The sequence below is a fragment of the Marmota flaviventris genome, chromosome 4, assembly GCF_047511675.1.
Source record: "Marmota flaviventris isolate mMarFla1 chromosome 4, mMarFla1.hap1, whole genome shotgun sequence".
Classification (NCBI taxonomy): domain Eukaryota; kingdom Metazoa; phylum Chordata; class Mammalia; order Rodentia; family Sciuridae; genus Marmota; species Marmota flaviventris.
Window position 1 is genome coordinate 82,843,136 of NC_092501.1, and position 17,711 is coordinate 82,860,846.

General features: G+C 37.3%; 1 protein-coding gene across 5 annotated transcripts in view; it reads right to left on the reverse strand.

Annotated features, from left to right (window-relative positions):
• Wasf3 (WASP family member 3) overlaps window positions 1-17,711 on the reverse strand; it is a 134,508-nt gene that overhangs the window by 82,598 nt on the left and 34,199 nt on the right. For 3 of the 5 annotated variants that reach the window (XM_034636331.2, XM_034636330.2, XM_071611310.1), the window contains exon 2: window positions 2,568-2,661. The gene's annotated coding sequence lies outside the window, so the exon portion shown is untranslated. Of the gene's footprint in view, window positions 1-2,567; window positions 2,662-7,059; window positions 7,112-17,711 lie in introns of all 5 variants that reach the window. The other 2 variants (XM_071611311.1, XM_071611309.1) reach the window with 2 other exon arrangements.

Here is a 17,711-nt window from a genome sequence, read left to right on the forward strand (position 1 = left end):
TTAAATAACATCTTTTTTTGTATCAGGGTAATACTGGTCTTCTAAAATAACATCATGTTCTCTCCCTTCCATTTTTTTGAAGAGTTTGTGCTTAACTAGTATCAAAGGTGGGCAGAATTCACCAGTTAAGCCATGTAAGCTTAGAGCTTTCTTTGTAGGAGAGTTTTAAAGTACAAGTTCAACTTACTTAATAGAGATTTATCCATGTTTTCTTAACAGCAATTTGGAAGTTTGTGTCTTTTTTTTTCTCCCAATAATTTTTTATTTTTTTATATGTGGTGCTGAGAATCAAACTCAGTGCCTCACACATGCTAGGCAAGAGCTCTACCACTGAGGCACCACCCCAGTCCCGGAAGTTTGTGTCTTTGATGGAATCTGCCCATTTATCTAAGTTATCAAATGCATTACAAGATAATATCCCTTCATTGTCCTTTTAATATCTATAGAATCTGTAGTGATGTGTCACTTTCTTTTCTGGTAATAGGAATTTCTGTTTTCTGTTTCTTTGTTCCTTATTAGTCTGATTAGAGGCTTATCAATTTTACTCTGTATTAAATAACCAGTTTGGTTTCACTACCTTTTTTAAAAAACTCCTTTTTTAAATATAATTTTTTAGTTATAGATGAACACAATACCTTTATTTTATTTATTTTTATGTGGTGCTGAGGATCAAACCCAGCGTCTCGCGTGTGCTAGGTGAGCACTTTACCACTGAGCCACAACCCCAGCCCCAAATTTGTTTTTATGTGGTGCTGAGGATCAAACGCAAGGCCTTGCATGTTCTAGGTGAGCGCTGTACCACTAAGCGACAATCCTAGCCCCTTATTTATTTATTTTCATGTGGTACTGAGGATCGAACCCAGTACCTCACTCGTGCTAGGAAAGTGCTCTACCACTGAATTATAACCCCAGCCTCTCACTGAATTTTTTTAAATCCACATTTTTTGTTGTTGTTTTCCATATCATTGACTTTACTCTCTGCCAGTTCCTTCCTCTTCTTTTTCTGGGTCTAATTTGTTCTTTAGTTTCTAGTTTCTTAAGGTAAAAGCTTAGATGACTGCTTCAAACCTTTTGTTTTCTAATATGAGCATTTAACACTATAAATTTCACCTAAGAGTAGTCCTTTAGGTGTATCTCTCAGATTTTGATATGCTGTGTTTTCATTTTCATTTTTTTTATTCCCTTATGACTTATTCTTTGGCCTATGAGTTTTCAGAATATGATGATTATTTTGAAATACCTGGGGATTTCCCAATTATCTGAATCTGATTTCTAGCTTAATTCTACTGTAGTAGAGAACATAGATATATTCCTTAAAAAAAAAATTACCTCTAAAGAGAAAGAAGAGAAATCAAACTCAATTTTCCTATGTTAAATAACTATAATGACATGCCCAAATTAGAGTCATCCAGCTTCTTGTATGGCATCCTTTCTATTAACATGTTTTTTCTCAATACTGTCTCAAAACAAAAGACTTGTTATTCGTTCCCTTCACTTTAAAAAGAAAAAAAAATAAAAGTATTCCACATGTAGCATCTCATTTGATTACTACAACTCTATATGTAGGCAAGACAAATGATATTATTTTGCACATGGAGAAGTTGGAGCTGAAGGGAATGACTTGCCCTACTATTCTCAAATGTCTCATTACTCCTCAATTATATCTCAAAGATATTGCTCTCAAAGATGGAGCAATATAGCTGGGTGTGGATGTGCACACCTGTAATCAGTGACTTGGGAGGTAAGGGTGAAGAATCCCAAGTCCAAAGCCAGCGTCAGCAATTTATCAAGGCCCTAATCAACCTGTTGAGACCTCATCTCAAAATAAAAAATAAGAAAAGGCTTGGGATGTGGCTCAGTGGTTAAGCGCCCCTGGTTCAATTACTGGTACAATAAATAAATAAAATAAATTAATACAGCAATATAGATCAATGAAATCCACAAATAATTTTTAAAAAATCTCATTTTAGCTATAGTTGGAATTACCACAACCTCAGTTCAGAGTGAATTAAAGTAAAATTGACTAGTTTGTTTTTAAATCTTGACTTTTTTTTTTTTTTTGAGAGAGAGAGAGAGAGAGAGAGAAAGAGAGAATTTTTTGATATTTATTTTTTAGTTTTCGGCGGACACAACATCTTTGTATGTGGTGCTGAGGATCGAACCCGGGCCGCACGCATGCCACTTGAGCCATATCCCCAGCCCAAATCTTCACTTCTAAAACAGATTCATTATTAGCAAGATTCAGACAACAAATAATTGGCTAAACTGCAGAAAAGAAAAAGCAAACTAGCAACGAACATAGGAAAGTAAATGAGATCTCAGTTTACTAGGCCATAAAAAATTAACATGAAACAAATATATCAAGTTATATATTTTCTCTTTTAATGTCCTAATTATCGATTAGGATAAAAAGCTCTAAAATATTATGTTATTATATTAAAATATGTTAAAATTGAATAGTAAATATTCAAAAACATTATTTTATGCCATCCTATTTCCAACAAAATTTCTAAACTATAATGTTATAGAAATGAAATGGCTTTAAAGGTAAAGACACGCATTCTTACCATGTAATTGTTGACTTACAGGTTGCAGAGATTCCCTCAGTTAGCAGCACCACTTTGGCTCAGATATCAGTAGTAACAGCAACCAAAATTAAAACTAAAGGAAAAAAATAAAAACAAAATTAAATGCCAATAGGCAAAAGCTTTCAAGTCTTCAAAAAAGCCTTAAATTAAAATTTTATATTTCAGTAATTTTAACAAGAGTCTTAATCCCAGAACCAGTTCTTTTCTAATTGGTTTAAGCAAGAAGCTGATATGGTATATGAATTCCCATATAATTTCAACTCCCTATCCTGGAATAAACTCTGAAATTAACTTCAGGCACTCATAGTTAATAAGAGCTAAAGGTATATTATAGGTACATTCAACTGAACCAATCAATTCGTTTATTCAACCACAACATGCATTTTAGGGTTTGTTACTGCCTACAGAATCAATCAAATATTGATCACTGATGGAAGACCTGTACCTGATGAGAGCCTTTGTAGTAATTTTTCCCACAATAAGATTTAAACTTAATAAACACCTTGGGGATCATATCATAAATATTTAATAGTACACCTAAGGATAAAGCAGTAAAGATTTTATAACTGCTGAATGAACCCAAAAAAATATTTCCAGGATACTGGATATTAGCAACCAGGTTATGCAGCAATCTGGCAAATAGTGTTTAACTATGTGCTATAGTATTAGGTAATGAACAGTAAAGTGCGGTTTTCTACTCAGAGTTATAGTTTACTTGGAATGAATACAAATAAGAAAAATTTAGTGAATAGGCATTAATTCATTCAGCAAAACTTTAATCAAGCATCTTGTATAAGTCAGCCCCTTTAAACAAAATTGAGTAAGAAAATAACTGACAGGGGACTGGGGTTGTGGCTCAGCGGTAGAGTGCTTGCCTAGCATGTGCAAGGCACTGGCTTCAATCCTCAGCACCACATAAAAATAAATAAATAAAAGATATTTTTTAAAAAAGAAAAACTGACAGATACATGCAAGCAATTTTAATGTTATAAGGTAGATGCAGAAGAGTGATAACATGACAGCCTAATAATAATGTATGGGAATATGTCAAATAGCTTCAGGGAATCTAAGGATAGGGAGGATTGAGGTTTGGGAAAGGCAGGCCAGGCAAGAAAAAGTAGTAACTGCCATTTCCATAGGGAGAAAAAAAAAAGAGCCTAATACACTCCTGAGTCTACTAGAAATAATTATAAGAACATGTATGAATTATTTATAGTTCAACAGATTTTGAGAACATAGTTCAGACTGCCACTATCCTTTCAAAAGTATCTTGATGATTCAGAATGCCATTTGTTCAATTCTACTCTGTTTTACACGTATCCTATTTTGCTTATTTAAAATCAAAAGGCATCACACATCTTTCTTTCTCATACTTAGGAGCAGCTGTACAGCATGCTCTTGATTACACAGAGTAAAAGAAAAAAGTGACCTCTTCCCTAGGTAATCTGCATTAAATCATCACCTTATTTATAAATACAGAATAATACTCGGTCTTAGATTACTCAGGCCTCATTTGTCTTCCATCAATCAGATGATCTGATTTGATGATTCTGAAAGTAACCAGCACTATAAGCCCTATTAAAACCTATTTTAGAGATGGTTTTATCTAGCTAATGTGGCTACAACTAGCTAACAGTGCCTAAGAGTGAGGAAAGTGTTCAACACCGGCTATGTTTTCTGGATGTTTAGGAATTCTTCCATTATTACTTTTGTTGTTGTTGTTGTTGTTATTATTATTATTAGATTATTATAATATTATAATATAATAATAAATACATAATATTATTAGATTATTATTATTGTTATTGGATTGTTATTATTATTAGAATTATTACTTTTGTTATTAGCTATTATTTGGTAAATGCTGTAGTCAGGATCAATCATAATACTAATATTTCACATACATTTAACTTAAGTCTTGAGAGGCAAGTTCTTCCATTAAAAATGAAGAACTTGGGGACCAGAAGGTGATTTGCCCAGGATCACACAGCCAGGGGGATAAATAAGTGTCGGGGCAAGTTTGTCCAACTAGAGTCACTGTTTTTAACTATACTGGGCTGTCTCCTTTTGGATAAATAAAGATGCTCCCCTCCCCTTTCTTATCCAGCTGCTAACATACCTAAGTCAGGCAACACAAAGGTCTTGAAGAATTTAACTTCCCTTTTTAAGTGTGTAGCCTCATTGCCAAGTGACAAGCATCAGTCCTTTGAAGTTATAGGTCAAGGCTATAAAGTATTAAACACAACATCTCTATTAAGAGGTGCAATACTGCCAGCTCAGAGGTGCACATTTCGATGAAACACCATCATTCCAATTCTATTCACATCTGTGGTTTAATCTCTATATTTTGCTGGCAGTGCCCCCCTATGGAGCAAGAACACACCTGCCCTGTAATTTCCAAATTGGTCTTGTGTTTATGATGCTCTATCAGACAGGAATGCCCACCTCCCTTCTAGCTATTTGTTGATTAGAAGAATGAACGAAGGAACAAACTTATCTTTAAGGAAACCCTCCCTCAAAAATCCCACCAAAGATGTACTTATATTTTTTGCACAATGCTATCAACTAACCCTAACCTTAAATCATAATTTAGGGAACAACCATAGACCAAAGTCAAGCCAGGATAATACCACCTGATTAAAAAAAAAATTCTAAAAATAAGGTGGAAGGAGGACCAGACAGTTTGTAATAATAACATGAGTTCAGGAAATTTCAATTACATTACAGACTATTCGCCTCCAAAGCATACAAATTACTTTCTGGTTATGTTTCTCTGCACAGTGACACAAAAGACAACTGAATTTTTCTCATAAAATATTTAATTTTGTTCTAGAAGGCATTTTACAAGGTCAATGATATTAAGGTTTTCCCTAGTAATAAGCCCATAGTCTTACTTATCCACTACATTTAGAGTCAATATGAAATAAAGAATCTTGTGATGTGAAAACGTTTAACCTGAGAATAGGTAGTGTCAAAAGGACTGTTAATCTGCCGATATTCTCCTAATCTGATTGTATTTGGATTTGTTTACTATTTTGGTCCTTGCCATCTCTCTTAAGCCTCTGAATTTTCCAGAAATCAGAAGCTAGCACATACAGAGTTTACACAGGCTCTATATAGAAAGACTGTTCCGTACTTCATTCCCTAGCACCACCTCTTTAACCAGGCTCAAATTCTACATTCTCTTCAAACCCTAACTATTCACACATTAAGTTCTATTTACTTACAAGACTCTCAAACTGTATAGAACATGTAGCCACTATGAGCTTCAGAGAAACATATCTCATTAAAATGTTAAATACAAAATTTTGGTATAAAGCATATGAGTAGCACAAATAACAGCAATTCCCCCACCCCACCCCTCTTTGATTATCTTAGCTTCAACTTCCCATTCCAAGAACAGTCCTGAATCTTTACAGCAGAGCCACATGAAGACATGTAACAGACCCCACCACCCTAATCAACACATACATAAACTTTTAAGAGAAAGTGAGTCAAAAACAATCCTAAGTAATAAGTCAAGGTCCTTGCCCTTAGAACCCTTTATTTAATTAGTGGCAAACAAACACAAATACAAATAAAATAAGTAACAGAAGGAACACCACTATCAATTAAAATAAAAATGTTAGCTGACATTTACTAAACCACTATGTGCACTTTTATTTTATTAATAAAACCACATAATTCTCCCAGTTTTGAGTATTTTATGCATTTAAAACTTGCCTATCACAGACCTAAATACAAGGGTCAACAACATTTTCTTCCTCTTTCATTTAAAGAACAATAAATGCCTAGGAAAGATGTGAAGAAAGGGCAATCAATTCCTGATGTAATATAACTCTGCAAAGATGTATTATGACTGCCTCATATCTTTGGGTTAACAGTTCCTGGACAGATAATCTAATAGCCCAGATAAAGTTCTGGGCACTGATTCATTCAAATGTTTAGTAGTGTTAAACAAAATTTATGGGAGATCATTATTTTGAACTGAGCTCCTACAGTAGGCTCCAGCTTATCAAACCAAATGAGAATCTGAGAACTGAGTCACTCATGCTAGGTGCCATGTGATCAAACTGAACTCTGAAATGTTCCAGTTTTCTAAATACAGATTCACAGAAACCAATCAAAAAAGGCCCAGTTTACTTGGGCTGGCACGATAAAATAAAGTTCCATCTGTTTTAACTCTACAAGGAAAGTAACTGAAGCAATCAACCCATTCTTCCGTTCTTATTTCTATAGTCTTCAACCCACTTTTGTCCATAAGACTGCCTCCTCTGCTCAGCTCATGAAAACAGTCATTTTGTCTTTATACAATGAAATGTTGCCTGATTCTAGAATCACAAATAAAATCCAGTTAGATCTTTAAATTTGTTATAATTCTGCTCTTTGACACCAGCCTCCTACTATGCTGCAGAATGTAGCCATGACTCTCACAAAGATGAAGCTATGTACAGGAAGATACCACACAGACCTGAGTGTGTGAAGTGCGAGGTCAGGAACAGGCATGCAGAGACTGATTCCATCTGCAATAAACAAGAAAGATCTAAAATTTGCATGTAGAACAGTGACACCAAGAGACTAATTTCTGTCCTTTCAGATGCACAGATTATGCAAAGTTAATGTAAAGATAAATGCTCATCACCATGTAAATACAGTGCTATCAAGTGACAGATGCAGAGCTTGCTCTTAAAATAGTGCTTGTATTGTCCATCCATCCCCAAGGAAATGCACAGGCTCATATATTTGACTGAAGCAATGTCATGTAGTGAAAGAGACTGAGAACCATACACCCCATGTAGTGAGGGCTCCCCTCCATAACAGCCCACCTACTTCTGCTTGAACACTGTGGAGGCAGAGGAAGTTCATGATCTGTAGCCACAGTCATTAAACGTCACTATCTGAAATAAGGCTTCCTTTGTACTCAGTGAAAGCCTACATCCTTATAACTTCAAACCAGCACTTCTTGATCTCCAAGAGTATGTGGAGCCCTACAACTTTACCAGTTTCCTGGGATCTGAGGCAGGGCTGAAGGTGCCCAGTGCTCTCCAGCTGGTCCCATAAGATGCTGCTCAGAGCCACACTTACCACACAGGCCTGCAGGAAAAGCCCTCACCCTTCTCAGTCTCTCTCTGCCCTGACCCATCTCTCCCTCAGTGAATGTCTGACTAATTTTATTTTCATCTCTTCACACTGCCACCACATGTGACACACCCTGTCCTGTAGCACTATGGGGCAACAATACGCAATTCCTGGGAACAAGATATAGGGGCATTACTTCCACTTGCCAGTTACCTTTCTAAGACAGGTTCCCCCTACTTTTCATCAGAACACCCTACCCTCAGCCTGCCCAATGCTGGCATTTTCTGTATCCACTGCTAGGCCTTAGCCCCTTTCTAACTAGTGAAACTCAATGGTAATTTCTGCTGCAAGATACTGCTCAAGCTACCCTGGTAGCTACCACTTTTCCCCTTCTCTGTGCCCACCACAGAATGCTACAGACTCTTGAGCCAGACTCCAAGTCATGCTGGCTTCTCTGCTTACACAGTAGGAGACTTAAGGCAGTTGATTTAAACCGAAGTTTCCCTAACTACAAAGATGAGACTGGGAGAAGTATTATTACGAGCTAATAATGTACTGGAAGAGTTGATCTTGGCAATATGATGACACTACCCCACCTGCCCCTGGGGCTTAGCCCACCAGATCATGCGATATGCCAGAGTAGGAAACTACCATGTCATTCCAGGCCTTTACACAGACAGGAGTTTACAGTAATTTCCTGATCAGTGTGGCCCAGAACAAAACAAATAAGCACAGGAAAAACGTAGAACCAAGATGATTTCACAAGTTCAGGTTTTGTTCTAGTCTTAAATTTGCTCATTTATTGATTACCACAACAAAAAGAACGAAATTGCTGAAAATCCAACTTTTCACTATAACAATTCTCTCTTATTATTTTCTCTTATTCTCCTTCTTTCTTGGTACATAGATAATATTAAAGGAAAAAAAAAAACTTTTATCAAATAAATGAATTTCCCCAATGCCTAGGTAATAAAATAAATCATGACGTGTGTTCCTCACCTACTTCAACCAGAGAAAGCTAGACATGCCTTGTACACAATGATTTCATGCTTGCTCTGTGACCACCACTTTTAAATGCTGCACAGGCAATATGCATAATATGCATGAGAATTTGAGTCAACAGAACAGTTGTTTCCTTTCAACCATACAGTTAATGAGCTTCTTTGCAATGGGTATAAAAAGATAAAATAATAACAACTTGTTTATGGTAAAATAAGGCTTTCAGCTTGAGGAAAGACTGCTGTCTAGAATCAAGTAAAAAAAAAAACTTTTAAGCAACATTCCGGAACAATCCACAATCATTAAATACAAATGTGGACTAGCACCACTTGGCATCAATAAGCCATTTTCTTTGGAATACTCAGAGGCAGCCTGAACACTGCAGAAAAGAAAGGGGCAGGCAGGGTAGTAGGAGCAGACAGAGAACTGGACATTTTACAAGGTGGACAGAAAGTGATGAACAGGGCTCATGAACAGGAAAAGCAAGGTGAGGCTAGAGGGTCCTTGATCCTCTGTCCAGAATTGTGTAGAAAACATATACAACAAGTTTACCAGCTAGAAGATTCCAAAATTTCAAATTTTTTTAAAACTCCCCATTTTTAAAAGTGGGACACACTGTCCTTGGCTGATCTTCTGTTACTCTTGACCCCAAAAAGACTACAAACCAATGTCTATCAGGGACACCCTTAAAGGTAACAGATTAAATCTTGAAACAGATCCAACCCAAGTGAAAAGATTTCCTTGCCTAATCTATTTTTCTCTGCTTTAATTACTGAATCCTATAACTGGAATTCATCCCTGATTCAAAGAGATGCTAAAAATAGTGTGTTTTAGAATACAGAATGAGACACATCATGTAATTTTGTTACTAAGTGGTCTCTTAGTGTTTCACTGCTCAGTAACATACTCTTCAAATACATTTCCTCTTTTTTATTAATCAAAAACTGTAAAACACTTCAGAGACACATTAAACATTAATTATCAATACTAATTATATTTATTAGTTTATTTATAAGTGAAATTTCAGGCATATACTAACCTGACTTAAAAGAGTCTCCTGACTTGTTCCCTCTATTTCTAATCATGACCTTCATTAAACACCTTTGATTGCAAGAGTATCACCTCATTTGCATATGATGAATGAATTAAAGCTGTTATACAACAGGCTCTTCATTGCAAATGACAAATTATTAATAACAACTTACATTTGAATCCACAGTGCCATTTACAAAAAGCCTTCACATAAATCATCTCATTTAATCCACAACAACCCTGACTCCAACAAGACAGAAATCACTTTAACCACCTAAAAATTTAGGAAACAGGCTCATAGAAAGAAAAGACTCATTCAAAAAAATCATATAGCCAAGTAAAGGTGGGAGACATTCACGTATCAAAAGTCAACTCCATCTTTGACTCCCAATTATGGTTTGGATGTAAGGTGTCCGCCAAAAGGTCACATGTGAGACAATGCAAGAATGTTCAGAGAAGAAATGATTGAGTTATGGGAGCCCTAACCCAATCAGTGAATTAATCACCTGATGGGATTTAGTGATAACTGAAGGGAGTGTGGCAGGAGCAGATGGGGCATTGTGGGGAGGTGGCTTTGGAGTATATATTTGTATCTGGCAAGTGGAGCTTGAGCTCTCTCTGCTTCCTGATCATCATGTCAGCTGCATCCCTCTTCCACACTCTTCCTCACCTTGAGCCTTGAGGAACAGGGTCTGCTGTCTGGGGATTGAGACCTCTGAAACCAGGCACTCCTAAATAAACTTTTCCTTCCCTAAAATTGTTCTGGGCAGATCTTTTATTTGCAGCAACAAAAAAGTGGACCCAAACACTCCCTCTATCTTTTTTAGTTGTTGGTGGGACCATCTCCTAGCCTGGGTGAATCACCCCTCCCTACAAACTTCTATAGAAGGAATATCACCCATGTGCCAGCCAACTTATGCTGCTGTATACTGTGGCTAGCCTTTGGAGACCTATGCTTTGCCTCCTCAATTCAATCAGGATCCCTGAGAGGACAGGAATTGTGTTTGTGTAATGTCCAGAGCCAATTCAGTGTATGTAATAGGCACACACTAAATTTCTGTTTATGATGCCACATGTCAACGAGCAGTCCAGTAGACAAGGTCTCATTCCCTAACTTCAGAAACCAAGCCATCAGCTGGGCATGGTGGTACACGCCTGCAATCCCAGTGCCTTAGGAGTCTGAGGAAGGAGGATCTTGAATTCAGTGTCAGTCTCAGCAACTTAGTGAGGCCCTAAGCAACTCAGTGAGAGAGACCTTGTCTCTAAATAAAATACAAAAAGGGCTGGGGATGTGGCTCAGTGGTTAAGCATCCCTGGGTGCAATCCTCAATAAAAAGAAAATGAAGAACCCAAGGCATGGCCTTCTTAGCTTTGGCTCCATCCAGAAAATCTCATTCATGTACCCTTATAAATAAGCCAAAAAGAAGATTTCTTATTCTGATTTGTTGTTGTTTTCTTTTTGCATTTTACAAAAGAGAATTTCTTAACTGGGTCAAAATTGCCTCACATCTTACTGGCTGGGTTTCTGCCCCTCTTCCACACCTACTAAATACCATCCCTGGATTCTGACTGCATGTTGCTTCAGGAGTACCCGCTTATGTTTTTATTCACTTATTTTGACTACCTTGATTCCTAAATATTCTCCTGGCTTCTATTCTGGTGCTAGAACCTTACTTTTATCTGCCAGACCAACCTTGACTCTCAAACCTGACTTTCTAACCTGTCCTCACATGTACAACAGTTCATCACCTACTCAGGGGAGCCTTCTACAACTGGTCCGAAAAGAAAGTGTGCTGTTAATTGCATGCAAAACTTCCACTGCTGTTTTAGGAGAAGAATAAATTATGGTTACTCTCACCTCTCTTTGACCCTTATTTTCTTCAGGCTCACACTCTGAAAAGTGACAGATGCCCTGGCCTACTACAATACCACAGCGCAGTGAGCTAACTTTTGGATACCCATGCGTTAGAGCACAACCCAATCAGGATTTTTATTTAATTTCATTAAATATGCTGACTCTGAAATTTGGACAAAAGAAAATAAAGAAAAGTACTATATAAGTTCACAAAAAAAACTTAGGAAATGTGTACAATACCAGAAGGAAATAGTAAAACATTAATGCTGCATTGCAGAGGTTTTTTTTTTTCATTATTACCATAACAATTTTTACATATTCCAGAATCAATCTATATTTCACAGCAAACTATAACACTAAACCTGACATAAAGATTTCATGTGCAATCCAACAAGTAACTTCAGGTGTTTTTTGTTTTTTTTTCTTATTCCCTGAGGATCAAGTTTAGTAACAGCCACTATAACAAATGGGTCCATAAACTTCCACCCAGAGGGGACTCTCTTGTGTTCAAATAGACTGACAAACATAGCAATAACATCTGACAACATGTCTACATTCAATTCTCCTGAGCCTCTAGTCAAATTCTAACACACACTATATCTAAAGTAATGAAAGCTAAATGGCTTACCACCATGTTACAAGAATACTACAGTTCACAAAACAAGATAAAAACAAGGAAAAAAATCACCTCCTAGAAAGGAACATTAAACTTTAGTTGCCTAGAAAGTAACTCAAAAATATCGCTAGCATTAAATCTCATCTCTGATTAGCTGAGTGGCAGTAATCATTTAATTAGTGGCATCCAATATGATCTTGGAGGAAACATTTTCTGTGAACCAGAGACTGGATGGTAAAAGGGGAAAGATCAGAGGTACAGGACTTAAGAGATTCTAGTTCCTTTCCTGGATCCCCCACCAAAAGCTCTGGACCTTGGGACAGTTATTACTGTCTGAGCCGCAATCTCCCCACCTATAAAAATAAAGCCAATAATATCTCCCCCAGAGTGAGAAGATGGGGAATGATGAGCTATCATGGTAAGGAACACAGCAAGGTGGCAGAGGCATTTAGTCAATATTGCTCTACTACAGACAGTAAAACATGAATCCTGTGAAGAGACAGGGAGGGAGGTCAAAAAGCACAACTACCATACCTAGCAGCATTACCAGGACCAAGTGCTCATGCCATCCCATATGTGTACAGATGGCATGCCCCTTCTCCCACTCTGAGGTTACACAGGTAGGAATGGTCTATCTCCAAATAACAGTAATGGATGCTTAGACAAGAGATTGATGTAGTAGATATCCTAGCTCCTTTTTTATTTTTACAATAAAGATAACAATGGCCAATTTACCTACCAAAAAGGCAAAGAAAAGTGAATATTACAGATAGTAGATTTTTGATGTTTGAGGTCCTCAGGTTTATTTCTTAAAGCTTGATTTACTTTTGCAAAGTAGTCTGTAAATAGCTTGAATTCTGCATAAGATACCAGCCAAATCTGTCAACCTTGAAACACAAAGACACCAATATCCTGAATCTGTCACCCATCATCATTCCCCTTACTTAACAGCATTCTTCTTTCAAAATCTTGAGGAGCTGTCTCTCCCAAAGGAAGACCTCATCTCTGTAGAACCTTCCAGCAATGATTAAATGACTATAGCACTCCACTTATATAATGCACTGAAGAAATTACAATGGCAACTAACCTACACAGAGATTTCTGTTTATGATGCCACATGTCAATGAGCAGTCCAGTAGACAAGGTCTCATTCCCTAACTTCAGAAACCAAGCCATGAGCTGGTCATGGTGGTGCATGCCTGCAATCCCGGCGCCTTAGGAGTCTGAGGAAGGAGGATCTTGAGTTCAATGTCAGTCTCAGCAACTTAGTGAGGCCCTAAGCAACTCAGTGAGGCCCTAAGCAACTCAGCGAGAGAGATCTTGTCTCTAAATAAAATACAAACAGAGCTGGGGATGTGGCTCAGTGGTTAAGCATCCCTGGGTGCAATCCTCAATAAAAAGAAAATGAAGAACCCAAGCCATAGCCTTCTTAGCTTTGGCTCCTTCCAGAAAATCTCTTTCATGTACCCTTATAAATAAGCTAAAAAGAGGATTTCTTATTCTGATTTGTTGTTATTTTCTTTCTGCTTTTTACAAAAAGAGAATTTCTTAACTGGGTCAAAATTGCCTCACATCTTACTGGCTGGGTTTCTGCCCCTCTTCCACACCTACTAAATACCATCCCTGGATTCTGACTGCATGTTGCTTCAGGAGTACCTGCTCATGTTTTTATTCACTTATTTTGACTACCTTGATTCCTAAATAATCTCCTGGCTTCTATTCTGGTGCCAGAACCTCACCTTTATCTGCCAGACCAACCTTGACTCTCAAACCTGACTTTCTAACCTGTCCTCACATGTACAACAGTTCATCACCTACTCAGGGGAGCCTTCTACAACTGGTGAAAAGAGGAAGCATGCTGTTTATTGCATGCAAAACTTCCACTGCTGTTTTAGGAGAAGGATAAATGTAACAACAGTTCTGATGATAGTTACTCTCACCTCTCTCTGACCCTTATTTTCTTCAAGCTCATACTCTGAAATGGTGGCAGATGCCCTGCCCTACTATAATATCATGGTGCAGTGAGCTAACTTTTGGATACCCATGCTTTAGAGCACAACCCAAACAGGATTTGTATTTAATTTCATTAAATATGCTGACTCTGAAATTTGGACAAAAGAAAATAAAGAAAAGTACTATATAAATTCACAAAAATACTTAGGAAATGTGTACAATACCAGAAGAAAATAGTAAAACATTAATGCTGCACTGCAGAGGTGGCTTTTTTCATTCTTACCATAACAATTTTTACATATCCCAGAATCAATCTATATTTCACAGCAAGCTGTAACACTAAACCTGACATAAAGATTTCATGTGCAACCCAACAACTAACTTCAGGTGTTTTTTTCTTATTCCCTGAGGATCAAGTATAGTAACAGCCACTATAACAAATGGGTCCATAAACTTCCACCCAGAGGGGACTCTCTTGTGTTCAAATAGACTGACAAACATAGCAATAACATCTGACAACATGTCTACATTCAATTCTCCTGAGCCTCTAGTCAAACTCTAACACACACTATATCTAAAGTAATGAAAGCTAAATGACTTACCACCATGTTACAAGAATGCTACAGTTCACAAAACAAGATAAATAGAAGGAATAAAAAAAATCACCTCTTAGAAAGGAACATTAAACTTTAGTTGCCTAGAAAGTAACTCAAAAATATCGCTAGCATTAAATCTCATCTCTGATTAGTTGAGTGGCAGTAATCATTTAATTAGTGGCATCCAATATAATCTTGGAGGAAACATTTTCTGTGAACCAGAGACTGCATGAAAAAGGGGGAAAGATCAGAGGTACAGGACTTAAGAGATCTGAGTTCCATTCCTGGATCCCCCACCAAAATCTCTGGGCCTTGGGACAGTTATTACTGTCTGAGCCACAGAATCCCCACCTATAAAAATAAAGCCAATAACATCTCCCCCAGAGTGAGAAGATGGGGAATGATGAGCTATCATGGTAAGGAACACAGCAAGGTGGCAGAGGCATTTGGTCAATATTGCTCTACTGCAGACAGCAAAACATTAATCCTGTGAAGATACAGGGAGGGATGTCAAAAAGGACAACTACCATACTAAGCAGCATTACTAGGACCAAGTACTCATACCATCCCATATGTGCACAGATGGCATGCCCCTTCTCCCTCTCTGAGGTTACACAGGTAGGAATGGTCTATCTACAAATAACAGTAATGGATGCTTAGACAAGAGATTGATATAGTAGATATCCCTGCTCCTTTTTTTATTTTTATAATAAAGATAACAATGACCAATTTACCTACCAAAAGGACAAAGAAAAGTGAATATTACAGATAGTAGATTTTTGATGTTTGAGGTCCTCAGGTTTATTTCTTAAAGTTTAATTTACTTTTGCAAAGTAGTCTGTGAATAGCTTGAATTCTGTATAAGATACCAGCCAAATCTGACAACCCTGAAGGACAAAGACACCAAGATCCTGATTCTGTCACCCATCATCATTCCCCTTACTTAACAGCATTCTTCTTACAAAATCTTGAGGAGCCGTCTCTCCCAAAGGAAGATCTCATCTCTGTAGAACCTTCCACTTATATAGTGCACTGAAGAAATTACAATGGCAACTAACTTACACAAAGACAGACAACAGGCTTGAACTCAAAAAGCACCCCAGCAAGTCACACACACTATTTCACCATCTCCTTTCACAACTGCTGGATGAATAAATTCCATGGAAATTTCCTAAAATAAATACTGTATAATTCAGATACCAAAAATATATAATTATGTCATTGTGTATTACAAATACAGATTTTAGTACCATTTTTATTAATCTCAATGTTTAAATTTAATGACCTCAAATCTTTTTATAATATAAAAGTGATTAGCAATTTTAAAGATACATTTCACAGCATCTGAATGAGTTACTGCACATAAAAATACAAAAGCGTCATTATAGAAACCAACAAAATTGTGAGATTTCAACATATCACAGCCCTCTCTCCTGCATACCTTTTAAACTTCAGCATTCGCAACCTAAGAGAACTATAAGCTGGTCATCTCTACCCTGTCACAAAGAAGGCAATCCCTCCACTATATATACCAGCCTTCCAACAAGGAAGGGAAGGAGGAAAGAAAGAAGTAGGGAGGTGGACAGAAGACCTGGGCAGGAGTTACACTGATTCTCTGTGGTATTACTTCTTCCTAAAGATAATAAGTGATACAGAGCAGAAACTCCTGTCCCTCTTTGCTGATGACCCAGCATAAGGAGAAAACAGAAACCGAAACATCTGATCTCCAATATCTACCAACTGACAAAGGAAGAGAACCCAGCTCCTATGAGCACTGTAAGGCTTCTTATTTAAAACATCTTTTTAGTTGGGATTTGTAGCATGAATTTGCTAAGCTGAAAAGCTAAGCAGGACTGTATCTACCCCAACATAAGGCACTTGAAAGAGAACAAATGAGGAACATGGTCACTACCCCTGGCTGAGCCTATGGTACTGCTCCTGGCACTCTGTTTCCATGCTCTACGTACAACATATTTCTCTAAATCCTCATAACAACCCTATGAGTATTCCCATTTTATAGATGAAGAAACTAGGGAAGAGTCAAGAGCCTTGTCCAAGGACAGGAAGAAAAAATGAAGTTGACATTCAAAACAAAACAAAAATATGTTTCCAGATAATATACTTTCAACCACTAGCCAGTCCTTCTTTTATTTGAAATGAGATAATCTCACTGTAAAGACAACTCTTAAAATGTAAAGGGATTATCAGGTACCCATTCTATTACACTATTAAAAGATAAATTTCAAAATCTCTCTACAGAAACTCTAGGCAAGCCACTAGAGCCGTGGGAAGTGTACTGTGTATTTCTGTATACATTATATCACATAATCTTCAGATCCCAAAGAGGATGGGATAGGTGGGTATTAAAACATCCAACTAACAAATGAGTATCTTCCAGAGTCAGTAAATGAATACCACCACAAAACTTCTAAGTGGCAAAGGCTCAGTTCATTCATAAATGACACGTTTGGAAATATTCTGTCCTCTTTGTCCAAATGAATCAAATTTCATGGGGTGACTATAACCTCCATTTTATATAAGATTACACAGGAATGGTTTAAAGCTCAGAACACAAAGAAACTTAAACAAAGTAAATATCAGATATCAACAATATCTTCCGAGGAAAGGAGTAATCCATAGCTGTTTCAATCCTGGCAGAGTAACAAGGAATCTGTCAATGGCAGGGATAAAAAGATACAAGCTTATCTGATAACAAACTTTTAACCTTCATATGTGAGCTAAAATGATGGATTAAAATCACCAGGAGCCCCTAACACACAGCCAAGTCTGCATCCATCTGCCAAGTCTTTCCTGGCAACACATATGGATAGTGCATAAGGTATGGGGCAGGAGAACTGAGAGATCATCTTTCTCTGGCACCGGTGAACACCCCTGGCTGAAATCTGGAGGAAGTCAGAAGAACTGAGAGAAATTCCTCTAAAGAACAGGACAAAAAGAGATTTCCTGAGCAGGAGAAAACCACAGACTAGAAA